Source organism: Peromyscus leucopus, chromosome 19, assembly GCF_004664715.2.
Source record: "Peromyscus leucopus breed LL Stock chromosome 19, UCI_PerLeu_2.1, whole genome shotgun sequence".
Taxonomy (NCBI): domain Eukaryota; kingdom Metazoa; phylum Chordata; class Mammalia; order Rodentia; family Cricetidae; genus Peromyscus; species Peromyscus leucopus.
In genome coordinates, this window is record NC_051079.1 from 44,182,379 (window position 1) to 44,206,070 (window position 23,692).

A 23,692-nucleotide genomic window follows, 5' to 3' on the forward strand; every position below is an offset into this window, starting at 1 on the left:
AAGAGCAAATGACAATCAGAGGTGGCACACACTGCGGAGGGGAAGCATGTCCATCAACAAGGCTCTCAACTCTAGGCTCTTCGCTCCACAGAAATGTCATGGATACACCCCTTTCACTTATTCTAAAGGAGATCCCTTCTAATTCTACTTCCCGATATAACCTCAAGTCTACCTGAGGACCTACCTTGTGTTTATCATCTCTATATAGCAGTATCTGCTCTCTATAAATAGGTTGCCAAGCTGCGCTGTGCTTTTGCAAACATTAAAGCAGAAATAGTCCTAACACAGATCAATACTGTTTGCCCGTTTCTCCATGCTGCTGTGCTTATTTTTAGCCCCTATGCAGAGTCCAATATTTATAGGAAAAGACTTCATATCACCTTCAGGAATACTACCAACTATGACCAGGGCAGCCAAAGAAAATTAATTTACTTTAATCTTGTCAGGTCTTTAAAAAACAGTGATAAATTCAGACTCAGCAGGCATTTGTTCTACCACCTCATCACGTGGATTTGGGCCTTTGGGGAAGAAGATCATGAAGCTTATAAAATTCTATCCTTATTTTAGTACTCCTTGTGTTCTTCCATCTGCCAATTTATCTAAGGTTCGATTCTTTATCCCACAGGCTCGCTGACCAAAGAGAGAGCTCTGAGTTGTTCAGAAATGTGAAGAGCCATCACCCTCGGCTTCACCTTTCTTACTAAAACATCATTTAGTTAGTGTACAGACAAATCACAGCCACATAACCCAGGGAGAGGGGCCACAAGGCTCAGCAATATAAAAAGTGTATTAGAAACGGCATTGGACACCCAAGCGAGAAATTGGGATCTGACTTTCTCTAGGGGAATTTTATCATTTCTGTTTCCTATGGAGTTTCCAGCATAAAACTCACATATGGTTGGTGTCAGCTGACACTGATCAAGATAAAAATAAGTTTCTTTTAAACATGCATTGTATTAATGAGTACTTGAGTCCCCAGTAGACTTGTAAACTTCAGGGGTAGGGTTTTAGAGCCCTGTTGTATTTATGCACCTTTGGGAAACAGATCAGAGCCTGCAAAAGCACGCATACTTGATTGAAAGATTAGTTCATGTCACTCTGTGACCCTCTGCAAGTCACATAAGACCTTAGGACATTCATGTCCTTTTTGTGTCACTCTCTGAGTCTATGGAAGTCACTTAGGTCCTTAGGACATCCCTGTTCTCATGCGGGGGTATCAACGGGAGTCCATGACAACAGCCATCAATTGGCATGTGAACACCCTGAATTTCTGGACAAATTTTTATTTCTTAGAATCTGCATGCAATTTTTTATGAGAGGAGGGTGTGCATCTTCTATTTTTCTAAAGAAATCTATGATTCTTTCCTGTCCCCACAAGTTTAAGAACATTTAGTCTAAAGCAGCAGTTCAGAGAACAATTTGGATCATGAATTTCAACACTGAGAACCTTTGGGATATGTGTGCTGTATCTACACACAGATATACATGCTGTGCTACACATCAGAATCACAAATCACAAGGTGAATACAAAACAAACGATGGTTAACTTGAAGCCCATGCCATGAGAGGGAGATCATGCCCTACACTGCCTGGATGACCAGGAATAGGAGACTGGATAGCCCAAAGACATAGGATCGATGCCTTGTCCACTCATCATCAGAGAGGCTTCCTCTAGCAACAGACAGAAGTGGGTATAGAGACCCACAGTCAGACATTGTGCAGAGAGAGAGAGTCTAAGTTGGGGGTCTCCATTGGGTCCCTCACCTCAGAAGACGGGGAGAAAGACTGTAGGAGTCAGAGGGGATAGAGGAGACCAGGTGACTGTGGTCCACTGAATCAACTAAGCAGGCCACATATGGGCTCACAGAGACTAAAAGGGCAAGTATGGGGCCTGCATGGGTTTGTACCAGGTCCTCTGTGTATATTATGGCTGTTAGCTTAGTGTTTTGTGAGATACCTAACAGTGGGAGCGGGTGTATCTCTGACTCTTTTGCCTGCTCTTGAGACTCTTTTCCTCCTATTGGGTTGCTTTGTCCAGCCTTGATGTGAGAGCTTTTGCCTTGTCTTATCATATTTTGTTTTGTCCTGTTTGGCTGTCATCTCTTTTCTGAAGAGGAAATGGAGGGAGAGTGAATCTGGGGAAGAGGGGAGGTGGTGGGGGACCTAGGAGGAGTGGAGGGCGGGGAAACTGTGGTTGGGATATATTGTATGAGAGAAGAATCTATTTTCAATAAAAAAGAAAAAATATTTATTTTAATATAGCTGAACATAAAACTTTTTATCATCCTAAAGGATCATTTACCAAGAGGAATATGACTGAATGTGCTCTGATACCTTTGAAAATCTATATTTAATTATTCATGACATATTAATTTGGAAGTGTAGCTCTAAGTTCAATTTTTTATTATAATATGTGGGCTTTAATGTTTATCGTAGTTTTAAGCAATAAAACCACACATAAGATAAACATTCCCAGACGCTATTTTCATACTGTTCTGTCTAGAATAGTGTTTATTTTCTTGGTTAGTCTTAGAACGCACACTTATCTTAAAAGGACAGATTTGCTGCCGCGCTCCTCCCCCATCTCTCTGCTAGGTAGCATCGTAGTAAAGTAGTGTATTATCGCAAAAATGCAGGGCACTTTCGTGTTTTTTTTTTTTTAATAAAAAGAAAAAAATAAATATAACTTATCTGTAAGTCTGACCACTCTTACAGATGTTTCAAGAAGACAATCAGCAAATCTCCATGAGGTACAGGAGATTTTCATGAACTGTCAACATCGCTTCTCCTACACAGTGGAGGAAAGTTTTGTGTTTTTATAAAACTAACCTTATTAGTAATGTCCTCTGACATTCTGTGTACCCACTCTCAACACTGGGCCACACTTGTTGCTCACAGTGGCGCAGTGAACAACCTATCTCTTGTCACTTCACCCTGGCATCTTTCTCAAAGCAGCAGCTGCTTCAGAGGAAACACCACTCAGTTGTTCTTCGGATGACATTCTTCATTGACTGTGAGGGGTTCTTCAGTGGCGGCTTATCAACAGGAAGCTCTTAGCATATGTCATCTATGATGACAACAGCCAGTGCGGGAGGTTAGATCGCACACCTTCCACATGTTTTGAACCTATGTCATCTGGTCTCCTACAGAATTTGTTCCTGCGGGGTTTCAGAGGCCTCTTCTCGAATGCCTTCAACAACATCTTCTGACAAAGAAACACCCATTTTAGATAATGCTTTTCAACATCTTACTTCATCTTATGTCAGGACAAAACAAGGAGGCAACGAGTGTGTCCAAAAGATAAGTAGTTTCTCTAGTTTTGCAAATAAAAGAAGGATCAGGGGAGGATTCAAAACCATATCATTTAGTTTAATGAAATTTTATTAAAATTCACTGTGATGGACTAAAGATTTAGCTCAGTGAAAAAGCATGAGTCTAACATGTTCAAGGCCCAGGATGAACCCACCAAATGACGACAACAAGAAGCTCCCTCAAATTATTCCCTGAATTAAGCATTATTTTAAAAATTACATTAAGTTGAAAAGAGCCTATATTTTTGTAATGACATCTTCATATTATTATCAGAAGTGCCTCAAGGCAAAGTATACATTTAATTGCATTATGTTCATTCTTAATGATAGTGGGTACAGATCTGTATTTCAATTAGTTATGTCAGTTTTGAGGTGTGAGAATCAATTTATAAAATATGATTGGATTGTTATCATTTTTAGCTAATAATTTGGATAGCAAGCAGCTTATCTTAGAACAAAGTGTCATTTCCATTTTTGTATTGCTTATTGGTGCTTGCACAAAATGTAACATCTTCAGTTATATTTCATATTGCTTCCTCCCTCCCTCCCTCCCTCCTCCTTCCCTCCCTTCCAGACAAAGTCCTACTATGTAGTCTTGGCTGGTCTGGAACTGGCTATGTAGCCAGGCTGGCCTAGAACTCAGGGAGATCCACCAATCTCTGCCTCCAGAGTGCTGGAAGTAAAGGTGTGTACCACCTCAACTAGCTTTGGTTTTTATTTTTTATATAATTTCTTTTTGATATAATAAAGCTACTGGACTTGTTCTACTGTTATTACCATTTCATACAGTTGGAAGTATTTCATATTGTACAAGTTAACTTAGGTGTACTGTATAAATCCAGCACACCATCCTGCAAGCAGATGAGGGATAATGTTAAGCTCTACATGTCCAGGGAAAGTCCTCCCTTAGCACCCTCCTCTCACTTGACCTATATGGGAAAGGGTAAATATCAACTCATCTACATGTTCTTTAATATTCGTTATTTTGGTGGGCTAAAAGTGAATCGGGTCTATGAGCTAGCTCAGTGGATAAAGTGCCAGCCACCTTTAAAAAAAGGTTTTGTATAGAAGCTCGGTGACTTGAGTTTGAGTCCCCAGAAGCCAAATGGTAGAAAGACTGCTACAAGCTGTCCTCTAACCTCTATACACACATTACAGCACTGACACACACATACACGCACACACTCACTCACAATGTTAAATGAATAAATGAATGAATAAAGATGAACATTTCAGTATTTTTTTTCTTATGCCTTCATTGGTAAACCTTGCAAACTCTGCTCTGAAAACTTGAATCTAGGTTACCCTTGTTGTCCCATCCAACTTTCAAATTAAAAGAAGCAATGGGTCTGTGCTGACTCTCAGTTTCTGAATGCTTGACAAGCTCCTGGATAATCTCTAAGGTCATGTTTCCTTCAGAAGGCCCTGAGTGAATAACCAAGGAGGGTTACTTGGTGAGTTTCTGCTGTGGTTACTCAGAAGAGTGAATCCACGCTGGGAGCTGGATGAATCAGCACCATGTTCGCAGTGATGCTGGGTAATGTCAAGAAGCCTATTTTGAAGCAAAGCTATTCGGCACACACAAATTGCACTGGGAAGCCTTAACAGCTCCAAGTGGAGGGATGCGATGGGGTCATGCATTTTTCATAGTCATTTTCCGGGACAGCTCTACTTTGTATGGGAAGAAGAAACAAATTGCATTTTATTATGTGGGGAGTAAAAGATTTCTAAATTTAGAGCCTTTATCACCTGGATTCTTTGTGTTGAACATGGTTTTCCACACGTGCCAGCCTGGGGGCAGAACTCCAGTGTAGATTACCACAGGAAACAGTGACAAAGTCATGTGCTAGATAGAAGCCAGACAACCTGGTCTGATGATCAAAACGGGTATCAAGAAAGGACAGTCATAAACATGTAAGAGAAATTATTTTTAGGGAGAAGTATCTGGTTATATCCACAGATAGCAGTTTTAAAGTCCTTACACAGTAACTTAGTAGGTTTTAAAATCAAGAACAATAGGAGCAACAGATGACCTTCAGAATCCACCTGGCCACACTTTCCCCCATCAAAAACCATGTTCCCTCTTGTTTTTAGAGACACCCCCCCCCCGAGATCCTAAGCCCTCTCATGCCTTCCGGAGACGAACTGCTCTCCTAACTAGAGGCCTTCACAGAAGCTGAGGATAATTCATTCTTAGGAAATTAAGTTGCTTGGCCATGTCTATGTCTCTGCAACAGGTACTGCTATAACTTTCAGCACTTCTCTGGAAAAGGTTTTGCTAGCAGAAAGAAATATAATCAAATCTAAGTTGTGTTTTCTGTTACTTTAGAGGTTCCACCGATACTGCCTATGCAAAAGACTACAATAAATCATTAAAGAGCTGCGTCTCATTTAGAGCTGTAATAACCTTTCCTTTAGTCCTCTAGGACAGTGATAGGGTGGCTCTTATAGATTTTCTGTTTGTGCTATTTCTTGTACTAATGTTGGCTTATAAGCACTGGTGTTCTATTTCATACGTGAAATGACAGAAGTAGTTAACTATGTGAATCCTCACTGGGTTCTGGTTACATGTTTGCATATTGAATTTCCTGCTCTTCATTTTCCTATGAAACTAACCCTCCACACCTCACCAACTCGTCACCCAAGTCAGGTGAAAAATGGTCTTGCTTCTTCTTGCATTAAAGAATAGTTCTTTTGTGATCAGACACATTTAATTGAGTTCTTCAATGTAACATGGGTGAAATAATGAGCCCAAATACTAATTTAAGCAACCAGCTGGTAACCTAGTGAGCACTGCCCTTACAATTAGAAGCTACTAGCCAGATACTGGTTTTACATCTTCCTAACTACAGAAAGGAAGCCAGTCAATAGGCTGAAGAGATGAACAGTACTACATTGTTAACACCAGAACATGTCCATAGAAATGATCTAGGCTTTTGTTCCTTTCCCAGAAAGGAAACATAAGGCCCTGAAAGGAGTCTGGTGGCTTCTACATCACCTCCAGCCAGAGGCAGAGCCAGAACTAGGGGTCAGGATTTTTACTAGGGTCAAAGCAGAATAGGACATCTGACCATCTTGTCATTTATGTAGACTTTAGAAAGAAATCTCATAGTAGAAAGCCAAAACAGGTAAGTAATTATATAAGATGGCAAGTGGTTGAACAAAACACATAAGGATTTAAATATTTATTATTCATGCATTCCTGAAACTAGAAAGAGCAATCAAAATCTAAGCTTCCATTTCAAAGCAAAACTGTCTTTTAGACACTCCTAGATCTTTTCTAGGGTGTTTCCACAAACCTGTCACCTCACGTGCTCCGACCCAGGTCTAGACAAGGGGCTGACCCTACAGCTCACAACCAGCTCACACTGTGATGGATGAAAACAGGCATGTAAAGGGAGAAAAGGGCCAGCTGCTACATTAGCTGTCATCCTTCCTATGTTTTCTCCAATCCAAATCCAACAGTCTTTTTACTGCTGACAGGAAACAACTCCCAGATTTTTCATTCTCAAGGGCTGTATTTCCAATGCGTTCCCCAGCATACTCTTCTTGGATCAGGCATGAAGATCTAGGTTCTATGTTTAAGTTGGGGAGGAATACAAACTAAAAATACTGTAGACATTTTTCTCACTTATGAATATTATTAAGCCTCAAGAGGAAGAGTCTGTGTACAGAATAGTATGCATGGCTGCTGAGACCATTGTACCAAATGATGTAACTCAGACACACAAAGAGACAAATACTGTATGGTCCCACTTAAAATGAGATGGAGTAGTCAAAAATACAGAGACAAAAGTAGGGAATGGTGCTTGTCAGGGTGCCGGGGAGGAAAGATTAGGCGGTTATTGTTAAATGGGTATAGATTTCTAGTTGTACAAGACAAAACGAGTTCTGGAGATTGATGGTGTTAACAGTTGCACATTATAACAGTATTTAATACCATTGAACCACATACTTTAAAAGTTAGTATGGTAAATGCTATGTTTGTATTCTACCCCATTAAAATAAAGAACTTAAAAAATACTTATTCCACTGACATTTTCTTCTACGTCTCTACCCTCTTCAAAGTTATATCCTACACAAAATAATCCCAGTACAAAATAGAGTGTTTTAATCTGCATTAATAACCTTTGAATACACAAGCCTAGGGAAGCCTCTGAGATTCAAGCAATAAAGCTCTTCACTCAAAGTACAGTGAGTCTGTAAGCCAGGGTATATTTGTGAAGGACTCTGTGCTGGAAGTGAATGAATAAGGCTCTAATGACAGATCCAAATCCAGTCATCACGGCATGCCTCTCTATACTCGTCCAAATAACCACAGGCTCTTTGGGCATGTATTCAACTGCTCAGTGTAGCATGAAGGAGTGGCAATGCTCAGAATCTAAGGCTCCATTTTGGTTTGAGCCTTCAAAAATGTAGTATTATCTCACATCAAAACAAAGACCCGAGTACTGCTCCCTTCCCCTTCAGCCTTTTGCTTAAATTTTAGAATATCCAAGTGTCTTTGTAAAACTCAGGTATCTCCAGTGGTGAAAATTTCCACTTAAAAATACTAAATGTTCCTCATATTGCCCCAAAAGGGAGAGAAATGATAGCTGGATTTCCTAAAAGTACCCCCTGCCATGTGCCTACACTACCACACTTTCAAATATGAAGACAAGGGAGACTTTGAAGAGAACTCGTGAGAACTGTTCACAATCTATTATCCTTGTTAACAATCTCAAACATCAAGTGAACCCATCCATGTAAGTGTAGACAGCTGATTACGGACGGCTCTCTGTGTACACTTACAGAATCTAATGGCTACCATTTTAATTGACATTGTGAAGTCTGTCAATGTGCAAGCCTAAGCAGCTCAATTATTTTGCCTAACTGGAGAAGTGCACTACCTAGAAACAAATGAGAATAAGACATTAAAAGGCTATCCTTGCTAATACTTTCAAATCGGGCTAAAGTTAGTTATATCCTGTTGAGTCCTCTAGTTCTTTGGACGACCAATGCAAGCATGGCGAGACATACTGCTTGGGTCTCTAATCTTAACTGTGACATTTCCTGTCTCATGTTTTACCATCAATAGTGACCTACTTGTTAGACCATGTGGTTTTCCAACCTGAGCTTTTGATGCTAACACATGGGAAACACAATTATTTTTATATTTAGCACAAAGTGTAGCCATGAAACATTTAAAATGATTTCCAACTTAAGCTATCTGCACTAATCCTGTTTTGCAGTAATTTTTTTCTTTGTCAGTTAGAAATATAGTAGTTATGGTCTGCTAAAACCAAAGCATTTTCCTTTGTTTTCTAAGCAACCTGTGAAGATGCTAAGGTATATTAGTCTTTAATAAACAGAAAACTAGTGAAGAGTCAAAGAATCATGTCCTACTTACTAAAGAGGAGAACTGGTAACAAATTATTTTTTAAAAAGAAAGGAAATAATGCTACCAGTATCATTTAGAGCTGAAATCCATAGAAAAGTGGAGCTAACTCATTAAAATCATTAAGAAGAATAGACAAAAATCTCAGATTAGAAACACAAAAAAGAGCCCCAAGTTTCATAAGGGAAAAATGGGCAAAACCTAAAAATTGTTCCTCACTGAGGAACAATTCACTAGAGTGTATAAATCCCTGGGAAGTAGATCTGTCCACACAATGAAATATGCCTAAAGGTAACTCCATAATGTTTTACTAGGCAAAGTAATACTGCTGTGAATAGCTTTTAAAATTAAGAAGAAAGCCATCATTGCAAATTTACATTTGTGTGTAACATTGCAAACACTGCTCAGACTACCATTTTGATATACAAACCCCAAGGAAATGAACAAAGAATACTTGCACCATGTCACTTGTGAATAAGTAAATTCCCAACATGCAACCAAATCTCCAAATGGATGTCAGGAGTTTGCAGTACATATATTTAAGTGAATTTCCAAAGCTATGGCTACCACACCAGCTCAAAAGCAGCTGCTTTTGTGAACCATAAAGGACCTTTCAAATCATAGTGTTCACACATGGAAAAGCACATGTTCCACTTTGCCTCTGCCAAAGAAACCTTGCTGCCACCCTGCAAAGTACCTGGGAAATATTCCAGCAATGTGTGTACCCATTATGAATTCTTTATCATTGCTACTGCGTTTGCTATACATTTTCTATAACCCCATGATGCTTCTCACCTACACAGCCTCGACAGGGAAAAAAGGAGAGAAAGAAAAAGAAAGAATTCAGTTGATCCATAAAAGGGCCAATCTATTATACATGGAAACTACCCTGTCAAAAGCAGGCCCCCAAGAACCATAGACCATATGCCTATAAAACTTAAATAATAATAATAATTAAATAATAATGACACATTAACCCAGCCCTTTAATCCCTGGTCTCATTTTCACTAAGATGCCAGTGAATGCTCACTTATCTCCAACTTTACTCAGGTTATAAAGTGAGAATAAAGCAAGAAGAAAGGGGTCTCCACCAAGACACATGATGTGTAAAGAAAGTATGCTGTGAACATTAAAACATCCTCTTTCATTTCTTCTGGCTTGTTTCTGAGGCTTAGTAGAAAAACAATCTGCAAGAACTTGACTAAAAATTGGTGTCAAATACAAACAGATTCTTACTCACCATAAAATTTAAATGTTTTGGGAAATCAGACACAGGAAGTTTAGCCAGAAATGTATTTCATAGTAAGTGACTAGCAGGTTTTCCTGACAAGGGACCATCTAGTGAAGAAAAAAAAGAAAGAAAGAAAGAAAAGAAAAAAAAAGAAAGAAAGAAAAGAAAAAGAAAGAAAGTGGATTGACTCATACTGTGGGCCAAGACACCTTAGCTTGTGAGGTCCCCTGGGGGAAGGACCTAGGGAAAATGAACAGGGCCAAAGGGAAGGCAAAGGTTTTGTCCAACTTAAGTGATGATTTATTTAGTCGCATGCCAATATCACACTGCAAGCCTCAGAAAATAGTGCCTTACAATGTAATTAGCATGGCACAACCCACACCACAACAATGAAAGGAAAAACCACACATATTTACAAAAGCCCTCCCTTTAATGAAGGAGAAGCCAGAGCAAAAGGACTTTGGGAGAAAACACTGCTTCATGTATGCCAATTGCTTATGAATTAACATGTGCGGTAAAGCCATTTTTCAATTTGCACCTCCATAATTACTTTGGAACAATTAAGAACACAGTTCCGAGAAAGGAGTCATTTAAGTATATATGAGTTGAAAAATTAAGTGTATGCAGAGAAATCAATTTTAAGTGAATTTACCATTACAAATGCAACTATAATTCTCCCACTTTAAAATTCAGTCTTATAAGTAATTTCATTCTTTAACAGCTGATACCAAATTAAAAGTGTTGGTGTCAATAAACTATTCTAAATAAGAAATCCAGAATTTATTATTCAAATGCCTCTCTTAAAACTCACATGTATATAACTATAGTAAGTATATCTTTTTTTTTCAAAGAACTTTGATATATATTTCTTTTTCCCTTGAACAGAATAAAATGTAGATTTAATTACTTTTCAAATTTTACGAGAAAAAAAATCTGAGCTTGTTATATTCAGGCTCAAATGACAACTGGTGGGAGATAAAGGCTGATTCTGGGTTACTAGAAATCAAGATTTGTAAGTACACATTCATTCATTAACTTATTTATTTGTTTGCTCATTCATTTTAAAATATAGGTAGAAGGCAACAGATCAAAAGCTAGATAACTGAATAAATTATATGAGACTGTTGCAAGTATCATAAAAATAAAAGTGGGAGGAAATAATCAGGGCCGGGAGCACTCCTAAGCAGATAGATGGGATAGTCCCTGGATATAGTTATAAAGAAGAGATATTTAAAAGCCTGGTTAGAAAGGATGTAGCCATAGGAACTGAGGCTGTGTGATCCAAGCAGAAGGAACCACAAATGCGAAGGACCACAGGTGGGGAAGAGACTGGCTTATTACACCAACAATAAGAAAGCCATATGGTTAGAAAATTGAGCAAGGGCCACGGGATAAATCGTGAGGTCATGGGGATGGACAGGGTCCAATCATTTAAAGCTCTGTCGACCGTGATAGTCCTAGGACTATCTTTCAAGAAAATGGGCAGTCATGTTGAGTAGAAAGGGACATGGGCAGGTGAACTCATATCTGAATCCTAGCTTAGCCACTTATTAGTTGTGTGATCTCAGCAAATTACTAACTCCTCTTGGATGTTAAATTCTTACTTTATAAAAGTGTGCATAAAAAATCATGCCAGTTATAGACATCCATAATAATCAATCTTATTAGCAGAATGATATATAAAGTTAATACAGTTGTTTACATTCATATAAACCTACACTGTAAAATATACCAGATAGAATTATTGAGAAATAAGCAAATTATTTTAATCTTTTTTAGTAATCAAAGAGCACCTACCTCTTGAGTACAAGAAGACATAAATTAGTACATTCAAACTCATTAGGGTTTATTGTGGCTGTAATCAGAATAATTATTGATCTTGGCTCATTTCTCTGTCCTTAATTAGTTTGCATTGTACCTTTTTTGTTTTTATCCATCAGTGGTATCTACCAACTACATGGCAGTCATGACAAGGAATTTCACAGTTATTTTTGAAGTCATAACATGCGGTAGACATTTACATATGCCTCTCAGTGTCTACCTTGTACCCCACCTCTCCCAATATCTCTATCTTCCTACGTCCTCCTTGTTAACAGAATGTCAATTTTGCCCGCCCTTCCCCCTCTCCGGCACTGATCCATGGACAGTGACTAAGAGGTAGGTGGGCATGTGAGCCACTTTGATCAGCGTGTGAGGACCCCTCTGGAAGTCGTCTAAGGAATGGTCTCATAATCTTCAGAAAGAAACTTAGAAATGATGGCGGTGGTTCCATTTTCCTGTGCTCTAGATGTTGTCATGTTTGCAAGTGACATCTGAATTGCTACAACCAAGTCACAGATACAGAGGAAACTAGTCTTAGAACAAAATGGTCCATCACAACAAGAGCAGGGGAAGATGAGAGGGAGCTACCTGGAGAATGCCACTGCATCACTTAATCCGCCACTCTTGTTCTGTGCCCTAGTTTTTACTCAAGATTTACATTTCTTTACATGGGTATCAATTGGAATTGGATGCAGAAGATCTCCTAGGGAAAAAAGACCCTACCCATTTCTCTTTCTCTGAGATGGTCCAGAGCTAGAAGCAGGGCTCTTACTAACTCTAGTTCAGTGAGGTTTAAGAATCTTGGACATAGGGTAATACAGCATTTTCCTCGACATGACTGAGACATCATACAGGCAAACGCATGGGTAACCAGTAACCAAATGCTCTCTCTCACTGGCTCTTTCCCTACCTGTTTTAGATTTTTTCTTTCTTTTCCTCCTACCTGTCTGGGATATTTGTTCTCCTGAGACATAAACAAAGTATAGTTTTCATGGATCTTTGTTCCCTAAAGTTGCCAACTAAGCCTTTATCCAATTACAAGATTTTCAACAGCGATCATACAAGGATATCACAGATCCCAGGCACAGGCCAGATGTTAAGGAGCAAAATCTGTTTCATCTTCTACGTAGAACAGAGGACTAACTTGGAAAAAAACACACTCCAGAGAAGATTAGGATTTCAAGTTACAAGGCAGATTTACCTGAAAAGGAAAATATCTGAAAGTTTGCTATTTTTTTCCCCCTGTGTAAGATTTTATTGAATGTCTTTATAGGAGACTAAGGACAAGCAGCTGTCAAGAGACCCTGTGATGCTGTAGGCACTGGCTGGGGCATGACAGGTGGCTCTGGCTTCCCACCCTTCTGTTCTGAGATGGGGGTGGTGGGCAGGGTTTCATATTTTGGTTCCACAATCTCATGTGGTCAGGCAGAGGTTTCTTAGGTCCCAGGGCAGCATGGTCTTTACTTTGATGCCCAGTACACCCTGTTTGGGAAGAGCATGGCACATGGCAGTGTCGACATAGTAGTTAACAGGGTCTCTACTCTGGATCATCACCCCATCCACAAACTTCATGGACACCACAACCTTGCAGCCCTTGTCCCCACTCTCCTTAATGAACCATAGCACACCACAGTGGGCCCTTTGTACAGCAAGCTCTCCTAAGAGTTTGTAACATAGAGACTACCTGAGCAATCAATAGCATACAGACCTCTCATGATCACCTTTTCTGCATAAAGCTCTACACTACTCTCAGGGAAGCCAAACCTCTTCCCGACTACTGCAATCAACTCTCTGATCCAATGACCCTTCTCACCAAGATCCATCTGCCATATGAGATTACGGTGAAAAGGCCCCATCTTCGAGGAAGCAGGCCAACACCAGATACCAAAGATGCTAGCACTTGCTCTTGGAGTCCCCCAGCTCTGTGAGCAATATATTTTAGTTGCTTATAAATCATCCAACCTTCTTGTTTCTTCTTCTTCTTCTTAAGTGAAATAAATAGTGTGTGTGGGGAAATATACTCATTTTGCAAAATAAACCATACACCAGAGGAGCTGGAACAGGGCTACTGTGTGGGGGAGCTGATGACAGGGACTGGGGATACCTTAAGAGATGGCACAATGTCTAATGATTCATAATGTACCAAAGTCAGAATGGCTTGAAACCAAATTAACCATTTCAGTCTAATATGTACTTTCCTCCAAGAAAATGATAGAATTATAAATTCAGAACATAATGGCAAGCAAATGTAATGAATACAGATTTTTTATAATTTCATACAGTATTTAAGAAACACTACTTGGAAAATGGGGTAAGCATTATAATGGGCAAAAATTGGCTAAGAGACCACAATTAAGACTGGAATACTAAATGATGCCTCAGCTCGTGAAAGAGGCACTATCAGAATCCCACTTAATGTCTTCATTACTAATGTGCAGCACGGGTAGAAACTCATTCAATGTGTGAATGATATCTAAATGTATAGATGTGACCAGGGCAGGAAAGCTGTAGAAAAACAGATGAATGGGTTAGAAACAATACAAGCTAATTAGGCAGATCTGGGAGAGCAAACTGAAACATCAAAAAGAAAAATGAAGTAAGACAAATGAAGAAAATTGAAAGTTACTGTCAATATTTTTTTTAGGAGAAATGAAAAAAAAAAAAGGCCAATAGATAAAGGGGAATGTCATCAGCATAGGTAAGAATGGTGAAAACTGAGGTTATGTGAAGCTAATTACTCTTGTGCTGTATAAGGTTCTCAGAACATCTAATATCCCGTCAGAAAAATGCATGGAATGCTCACAGAGAGTCCTTTGAGAATGGTCATAATTGCAGTTACTCACAGGGAAGAGATGAATGGTAACATTAACTGTGAAAGAGCTTTTATCAAGTAAGAGTTTTACCTGAAAATAGCAGAAAATAATACACAGGAAAAAAATACGAGAGAGTGGGGACTGAATTGTGGAGAAAGGTTGAAGTTAGGGGTGGCTAAAAGCTTAAGGGATAACAGTTCTAACCAAGAACATCTTGTTTATGAGGCATATACAAAAGTGTAGGAAGAATAAGCTTCTTTAAAAATTACATAATACTTTAAATGTAATCTTCAAGAACTTCATGTATGTATACAATGTATTTTGATCATATTCACCCTACTGCCCCTTCCAACTCCTCCCAGACCCCCACTACCATTACATCCTCACCACTACATACCCGGACCACCACCACTATATCCCTTCACAACTTCAAGGAGAGGAAGAAATTTCCTATCTAAGATACAGGATATGAGAAACTATAAAGCAAAATACCAATGGGAGGATGCTTATCTGTTGCAAGGAAGAAGGTGAACTTAAGTGTACCACAGATGTTGGCCTCTGCACTTTACCTGGAGGTCCCTCAAGTCTTCCAGGCATCTAGATACAAAGGTTAAAATGTAGGCCCTCCTGTGTGTGTGTGCAGGGAGAAATATTCCTGGTTTATAAGGTCCAAACCCAGTGTCTGAGCTCATCTCAGTGGCCTTGAATATTTAAATTCCTTTGGATTTAAACTGTTCGACTTTCTAATGTCTTCTTGGCAGATACAAGAAGAAAGCACACATATTAAGTGAGACTCAATCTCTCAGATAAGACAGGTAATCCTGGTCTGTGATTTCCTGAATCCTCTAAGGTCCCATGAGATCTAACAGGAAAGAGCTATATTAATGACTTTATTTCAGACAGTTATGCTTCATTCAGTTGAATGATAAGCTACTTGAATGCATGGTCTATATATGACTTCAGTAATGCAACTCCTTGCATTCACTTACCTAAACCACTAAACCGTCAGGACTATGTTGAGGGTGCTTCCTCAAGGAAAGGGAATCCACAAATGAAAACTATTATAAATTTTAGTCTCTAAACTAAAAATATACGTCAATTATTATTTTTAAAAGCTTCCCCATCACAGGGAATGCAGATGACAGCAGCCTCTCAGCTCACCAGGATCTTGATCCTCTAAGGACCCCTAAATGTCCCCACCAATGCTACCTGGTCATTTACACTGGACAGTGAAAGGAACCGAGCCATCAGTGGCTTCGGAAGACATGAGCGAGGCAACCCCAAGTGTCAAGTAGGAGCTGCCTTTCAAGTAACACAGGGTATGTGAACAAGAAGGGTCATGGGAGATGGTCTAGAGAGGGAGAGAACGGAGACATTCACACAAGCGGACAGTAAGAGAAGGAGGCAAGGCAGGAGTGAAGCAAAGGGACATTGAAGATGGAGCAGAAATGGATGAGCGTTCTATGAAGTGCCAACACTGGTCCCACCATTCAGTTACTGCTACGCTTGTACTTTAGATGGATGTTTTTATGCATATCCTTTGGAGCCTCAAGAGCACCCATTTGTAGTCCTTTGTAACATCTAATGCATCTAGCTACTATTTCTAACAAAGCTTTCTTGAGATATTATAAGATGAAAAATAGGCCCCTGCCTTTAAGAGGCTTCCAGACTGGAGAGGAGAATGCAGAAGATGATGAGATCATTAGCTCAAATAGGGGCAAGGACAGTGTGGGAGACCAGCTCCCACATTTATTTACCCCAGGACTCTTGAGGAGAGAGGGATAAGAGACTTAGATAGAAATAAAAATGAGAGAAACATATAACACAGGATAGCCTCGGGAGGGCCTGGATCCTTATCCACCGGCCAGAACTTTATTCAAAAGAGCTTTTTCTTTTCTTTTCTTTTTTTGGTTTTTCGAGACAGGGTTTCTCTGTGTAGCTTTGCGCCTCTCCTGGGACTCACTTGGTGTCCAGGCTGGCCTCGAACTCACAGAATCCGCTGGCTCTGCTCCAAGTGCTGTTAAAGCATGCGCCACCACCGCCTGGCTCAAAAGAGCTTTTTCTAACAATGCCAAGGGGTCGGGGAAAAGACCTCCCCCTGTTAGAGACAGCCAAGTGTAGACTCTTCCAAACACCTGGCACTCGGGCCCGTGGTTCAATCATCCTCTTATGCAGTCCACCTGGTAAAGCCACTAGGAAACCTAGGTGGGCTCCAACAGGACAGAAAAGTTTCCCCAAAGTGTTAACACTTGAAATGAATTTTAACTAGCTAAGCAGACAAGAGCTAATATCCAACTGCAATTCTTTTTAAAAAATAATGTCTGGCTATGACAGGTACTCAATTAGTATTTGTTAATTAAGTTTAGCTTATTTTGATTTCTAGGCTGGGAACTACTTTTTGTTTTTACTGTCAACTATAAAGATAAATCTATCAATATTAGAATACAAGGACATAATCTTTAAAAAATATTGTATCTTGGGGGCTGGAGATATGTAACAGTGGTTAAGAGCACTTGTTGCTCTTGTAGAGGATCCAGATTAATTCCCAACAACCAAATGGTGGCTCACAACTGTCTGTACTTCCAGTTCCAGGGAATCTGTCTTCTTCTGGCCTCAGTGGACACCAGGCATTCATGTAGTGCACACATATACATGCAGGCAGAACACTCATACACATAAAATAAGATAAAAAAAATTGAGTCTTGGAACCAGACCTGGTGAAGCATGCCTACAATCCTCACATTCAGGAGGCAGAGGCAGGTAGATCTCTGAGTTTGAGGCCAGCCTGGTCTATACAGAGCATTCCAGGTCAGTCAGGGCTTCACAGTGAGACCTTATCTCAAAAGAAAAATCTTGGGATATACACTCATAATTTTTCCAATTATGTGGCATCTTCTTGCTCTATTTATTTCATAGCAAAAAGTTTGAAGAACCTTTAAAAAAAAGCACATTTTGCTCACTTGAAATATGTGTGTGTTTTAGCATAAAATATACTTGGCAGGTCCTAACATAATTGGATGGCTACGCCTTGCAAAAACTTGATTTCTTTTTAATCAAATTTTTAGAGCCATACTGGGTTTCTTGCCAGGGCTGCAATAGTGAGCAATAAATACATCATTAGATCAATGGTGGTCTGATGATAGATTACTCGAAAGATATTTTCAGCCAAGAAGAATAAGATCAGACGTCTCATTGTGCAAAGATTAATAAAACATTGTTTAAAGCATAGATACCAAGGGAACCTAACAGGGAAGGAAACACTGCAAAACAGAACGGAACAGCCAGGGGGTTATGATGTAGTGATATTGATCATGGATATTCCTGAGTACTTGAGACCAGCCACACTAGTTTATATGACTCTGATTAGACCTTGAGATGAGAAGGAAAAAAGTTATAAAAAAGAAACCAGGGGAAGGCCTGCTGCTATAATAAATTATTAAAAGCAAGCAGGGTGAGTGGGTTGTAAAGACAATAAAAAAAAAAAACAAACCAGAATCAATGCCCGCAAGAAACCCCAAACCATCCACACTTCTATAAATTTCTTACCACTCTGTCTGGCGTTTCACTGGAGGTATTTCTTTCCCACACACTCCCCACCCCTGACCCTTCCCTCTCAGCCTACTTCTTTTTTTCAGAGCTAAGCATTTGTTTTTCTTGTGTAACCCAGGCCCTGCTGTCTGCAGTCATGTTTTCAGCTTGTATTAACAGTGTCTGTGAGGACACAGATGAGCGTATCTGTCACTCCGTTCATCTGGACCTTAAACAGAACACCGTGAGCCGGGGATACTGAGTATGACACACATATCAATAGTACTCCATATCATGCCCCACCATTTTTCTTTTCCCTTATTGTTAAATCCACGCATCTAAAGCCACATTAAAACTTTTCTAGCTCAATAACTACTTTCTGCCAGAATATACTACTAGACTGGCAAACAGAGGGATGCAAAGGAGTATTTTGGGAGAACAGTTAAAATTTATATATTAGGAGAGGTTAAGAGAACAGATTGACTTGAAGAGCGAACCTTTTTTTTTTTCTTTTAAGTGATTTCACTATGGGAATAAGGGTAAAGAAGAAAAGGGTCAAATGCTTGAAAAGAATTTATCAAATGAAAGTTAGATACCAAAAGTATGCCATGGTGAAAAAAAAAAAAAAGAAAAAGAATTGTTGCATAGAAGGCTTGCAGTGACCTATGGCCCAGTTTCAAGAAAGGCAGCATCTACTGGAGTTGCTTGCTTTCTATTTCCTTCTTCTTCTTCCTTCCTTCCTTTCTGTCTTTCCGTCTGCCTGTCTGTCTGAAGTGGACGTAAGTCGATGCTGCTGTATGTCTCGGGGTGTGGTCTACCTCAGGTTTTACAGAGACTCTAATTCCGGCAACTCATGAAGGAGCTGGGACATGTAAGCAGCGATTCTGTTAGTGTCAAAACAGTAGTATTAGTGTAGGATGACGACAGACAGAAACACTGCCAGGCTAAGTGCAGGTCCAAAGACGTAGGCTTTGTTCCCAATTGTGCTCGGTGACCTTTAGCAAACTATTAGCCTCTTCCAAGTCAAGGTCGGCTGATTAAGCTCAGGGTCACCCAAACAATTATCATATATGCTGACTAACTTTTTTTTTTTTTGGTCTTTCGAGACAGGGTTTCTCTGTGTAGCTTTGCGCCTTTCTTGGAGCTCACTTGGTAGCCCAGGCTGGCCTCGAACTCACAGAGATCCACCTGGCTCTGCCTCCCGAGTGCTGGGATTAAAGGCGTGCGCCACCAACGCCCGGCATATGCTGACTAACTTTATAAGGAAAACTTGCAAAGTCAAATCCAATAAAAATCCAAAAAATGGAAAGACAGTGGTTAAAAAAAAATGAAAAAGCATTATCACAAACTAAACAAAGGCTGTTTACAGTATAAGGCCAACATCTCAGTCATTGGTATTATGTTTAAACATGAAAGACAGAATCCAAGTATCATCCTTTTGTGGCTGCTGTTTGTTCATCTGGAACTAAGTGGGAAAAAAAAAAATCATTGTCCTCCAAAGATTGTTAAGTGACCTATCAAATGCCAAGTAGTCCCCTCAACAGAAATTGCTCTGTAAAGGTCTCTGTGATGATCCAGTGATCTGGAACTATATAAGTTCAGTGTCTCAACCTTTCTAGATCCTTTTGCCATCAAGGAAGTAAATATTCTCAACATTTCTGACCTCCGAGAAGTTTTTTTTTTTTCTCTTTAAACTTGAAAGAGCAACTTCTGATATAGATCCCTTCTCTTTCAAATCTTAGTCAAATGTGGAGAATTTTATCAGTATGAAATAGAAGAACAGAGCACAGAACACATATGCCAGGATCAGAAGGTGAATAAAAAAAAACCTAATTGGTAATAATTTATAAGTAAAAACTAACGCTGATTTCAGTAAGAACACAGTAAGTAAGCACCAATCAATGTTCAACCACTCTCTGTGCTGCTGAGAAATTTTACCCAATTCATGGGACAGCTTAAATTGTATCTTAGGCAACTTTCAGAATGTGAGTATCATGGTGGGTAAGCTCATGGCTGGTCAATCAAGTAGTTACAGTTTTCCCAAGGAAACACTCAGGTTAAGTCTGTACCATCCCTGACTGTGTGCATGCTTCTGTCTTATCATCAAGAGATAAAAAGGCCTTCCGTTTTATCCTCCAGGAGAAATGATCAATAATGTGTATTAGAACTGGCCAAATCATTCCAGAACACCCCAGAATCACTGGTAGGGAAGCAGGGAGTGGAGGAACCAAGGCTGAGGAGGACTTCCTTAAAATTGGGGCCAATTCAGAATAGAAATGACTGAAGATTACAGGCCCAGGACAAAAGAGGCCCATAGTTGAGGAGAGAGTTAATAAACTATCAATTTCAGCCAGGTGGTGGTGGCACATGCCTTTAGTCCCAGCACTAGAGAGGCAGAGCCAGGTGGATCTCTGTGAGTTCAAGGCCGGCCTGGTCTACAGAGCGAGATCCAGGACAGGCACCAAAACTACACAGAGAAACCCTGTCTCAAAAAAAAAAAACCAAAACCAAACAAACAAAATCCAAAACCCTATCAATTTCATAAGGCCAGTAAATGCCAAATTTCTGGATAATCAATTGTTAAGTCCATGTTATTTTATATCATAAACACCATTCCAGTATTTCTTGAAATATGTTCAAGAGGTCCCTTGTACCAGAACTTGTCTTGAGTGCTTGGAAATGCAGATTCCTAAGCTACCTTGGGCTGCCCCAGAACTGAATTCCCAGACAAGAACTGAATTTACAAGACGCCACTCAGTTCATTTGGATGATTCCTGTGAAACCAGGAGGATCTGTATAGCCCTTCACAAATTTAGACATATATATTAGGGATTTGCATATTTTCTCCCAAATGTTTATGTACCATAAAAAATGAAAATACTTCTGTGATGAGTTCTTAAAACCACTTAAGTTTATAATGAATGCCACTATTAAAATGTAATTAACAACATAAAATTATTGTGAAAAAAATCAACTACGCTTCTTGAAAGTATTGTCTTTATTGTCATTAAAAGTAACTATACTATTAAAGGGATTTATAGCTTTTAAAAGTATCAGTCACTTGCCTGCAGGAACTTAATAAGCTGTTGTAATAATACTCCTCCCATACCTTTTTAGTCATCAGAAATTTTATGATAAAGCCTTTTATTATTTTTAAACTACAAATTGTGCACCCATTGTTACTAGTGATTAGGCCAAATATAAACTTATTTCCAGGGTATAAATTCCTAAAGGCATGCTTCATTGGAATTACCAAGGCAATCTTGACTTCAGCCTTGGCAATAAAGTTCTATTTACTTCTATTAAAGTGTGTGAGCGTGTGTGTGTGTGTGTGTGTGTGTGTGTGTGTGTGTGTTCAAAACAATTTATTTTTAGTGCATTCTCTGAAGCAAAAGAAAACAGTTTGTGATATACGTGTTACTGCAAGGCTGTAAACCAGCCTAGCTGGCGACATGACAACCACAATTCTTCTCAGGGGAATTTTTTTTCCTTGTGATTCCCCCTCCTCAAATTATGGCTACAACCATATCAGAAAATACAGTCTCCCCTTTCTAGAGACAGCATCCCCTTCTTCTCCCTCAATAAAACTGCAAGGTCAGGCCAAATAATGGATGAAAATAGAAGTCAAGAGGAAGGCTTTGTTTGTAGCATGCTGTTTTGCTAAGGGTTGCCCCCTACCCACGGTCCACCCCTGTGCTCTGGCTGAAGTGTACATGCTATGTTTTAACAGATGGGCTGGCTGGCGGCTGCTGGGCTGTAAAACAGGAACGTGCAATCTGCACTGAGTGGTATTGAACTGAGAGCTCGTAAAGTTCACGGACATACACTGACCCAGACAGACCAGACAGATGCAGACATGCTTACACATACACGGTCACATACTTCATAGCTAAGAGGGTTCATCTCTGTAAATCCAGAGGAAGTTCAAGTTCTACCTCATTCCCCTATCAATCCTGCATATATATACAGACGCTCAAGTAGATGTATATTATACACTCACAACTATTATATAAATCAACGTTTTATATATTTAAAATATCGAACTGTTCCCAACTCCTGATCCAACTCTCTGTAGTACTCTTAATAAGCTCTCATTCATATAAAATAAGGATGACAAGACAATATTGCACTGAATTCTATATAGTCCATAAGCTATATAAGCTCTATGCAACTGCACTCAGAAAATCAAGCAGCTTTTAGTACAAGAGAAGCAAGGAAAAATATACATATACATATATATATATATATATATATATATATATGTATATAAAACCCAGGATTAATCACAAACGAGGCGTCAGGTTTAACCTTGAATCCTCTGTTGTCAGTTCTTGCCACAACTTCATCACTTAAACACACAGGTGTTTAAACAAACACCACCAAACCAGGCTGGCGGACTCGCAGCCTGGCGTTAGCCTCTAGGCTCACTGCTGGTCCTAACCAAGTTCTTCAGACACATCTTGTAGTGGATGTGGAGGTCTGAGCACCCCCAGGAAGAGGGGCGCAGATTCAAGGGCTGACAGGAGGCAATTACTTCCCAAACTTTAACGTTCAGTAGCGCTGTCAGTTTCCTCGGAGCTGCAGAGTACGGAAGGGGCCTGCTAAGGTCCCCGGAGGGTCCCTCCAATTCTCACTCGGAACGCGACCAGCGCTCGCTGCGCACGCCGGCTCGGGCGCCGGTTAATGTTTAGAAACCAGTCGCAGCCATCTAGGAACTGCTGTGCGCGCACCGAGGCGTCCCCGAGCAGCGCCGTGTCGCCGCCGCAGAGGGGCAGGGGCGCGCCCGGGACCTGAGGGTGGGCAACCACCAACGCCAAGTCGGTGCCGCCGACGCACAGCCGCGTCCCGGGCCGAGTTGGGATGCTTTGAACACCAGAAGTTCGGGAGCCGGGACGCCGGCAGCGAGTAAGTGTCCCCTGCCTTGCCCTGCCCTCCCACAGCCGCCACGCTCCCACCCACTAGCACCGACGCGGTCCCGGGTTCGCTGGCAAAGCGGCGCCGGGGAAGCCGCTTGCACGGCGCGGCCACTCACCCTCCTGGCCCAGTCCAGACGCCAAATCCACGCCCCTGCTGCAGATCCTCAGTCCCAAGTTGCCCCGAACCGCCTGCTGCTTGCGCCCCGCGACACCTGGGCTCATCGGATCTAGTAGGCACCTGACGGGGATCGCCGCAAGCCCGGCGGCCGCCCCGGCTCAGCAGTCGCCTCGGAGCGCACTGACAATTCACGGACCCGCTCAGCGAATGAGGCGGAACGCCGCGCTGCGCTGACTAGGCTCCTGGGGGGGCGGGGTCGCGGGGGCGGGGTCTTCCGCGGGCCAGCCTCCCCCCACCTCCCCGCGAGGCGGGGCGTCCACTAGCTTTTGACTGGCGTAGTCCATCGCCAATCGTCAGGGAACCAGGACTCTTGGAGGCCGTGGGCGGTGCCTACCGTGTGGTCCCGCCCCCCGGTCACTGTCCAATCGCTTACGGCCGAGCGTTGGCCGGGAGACGCTCTGGCGACCCGTAAGTTGGCAGTTGTGAAGTGCGGTGGTGGTGGTGGAGGTGGAGGTGGTGGTGTGGTGTGGTGTGGTGTGGTGGTGGCTGCTGCCGGCTCCAGCGTGACCCGATGAGA

At 40.8% G+C, this 23,692-nt stretch overlaps 1 protein-coding gene and 1 pseudogene across 1 annotated transcript in view; both read right to left on the reverse strand.

The window, feature by feature from the left end:
- Nucleotides 1-23,350, reverse strand: part of Marchf3 (membrane associated ring-CH-type finger 3) — a 145,377-nt gene extending 122,027 nt beyond the window's left edge. Inside the window, exon 1 of the mRNA XM_028891621.2 lies at nt 23,114-23,350. The gene's annotated coding sequence lies outside the window, so the exon portion shown is untranslated. The remainder of the gene's footprint in view (nt 1-23,113) is intronic.
- LOC114708381 lies at nt 6,756-14,885 on the reverse strand (annotated as a pseudogene).
- Nucleotides 23,351-23,692: the final 342 nt, after the last annotated feature.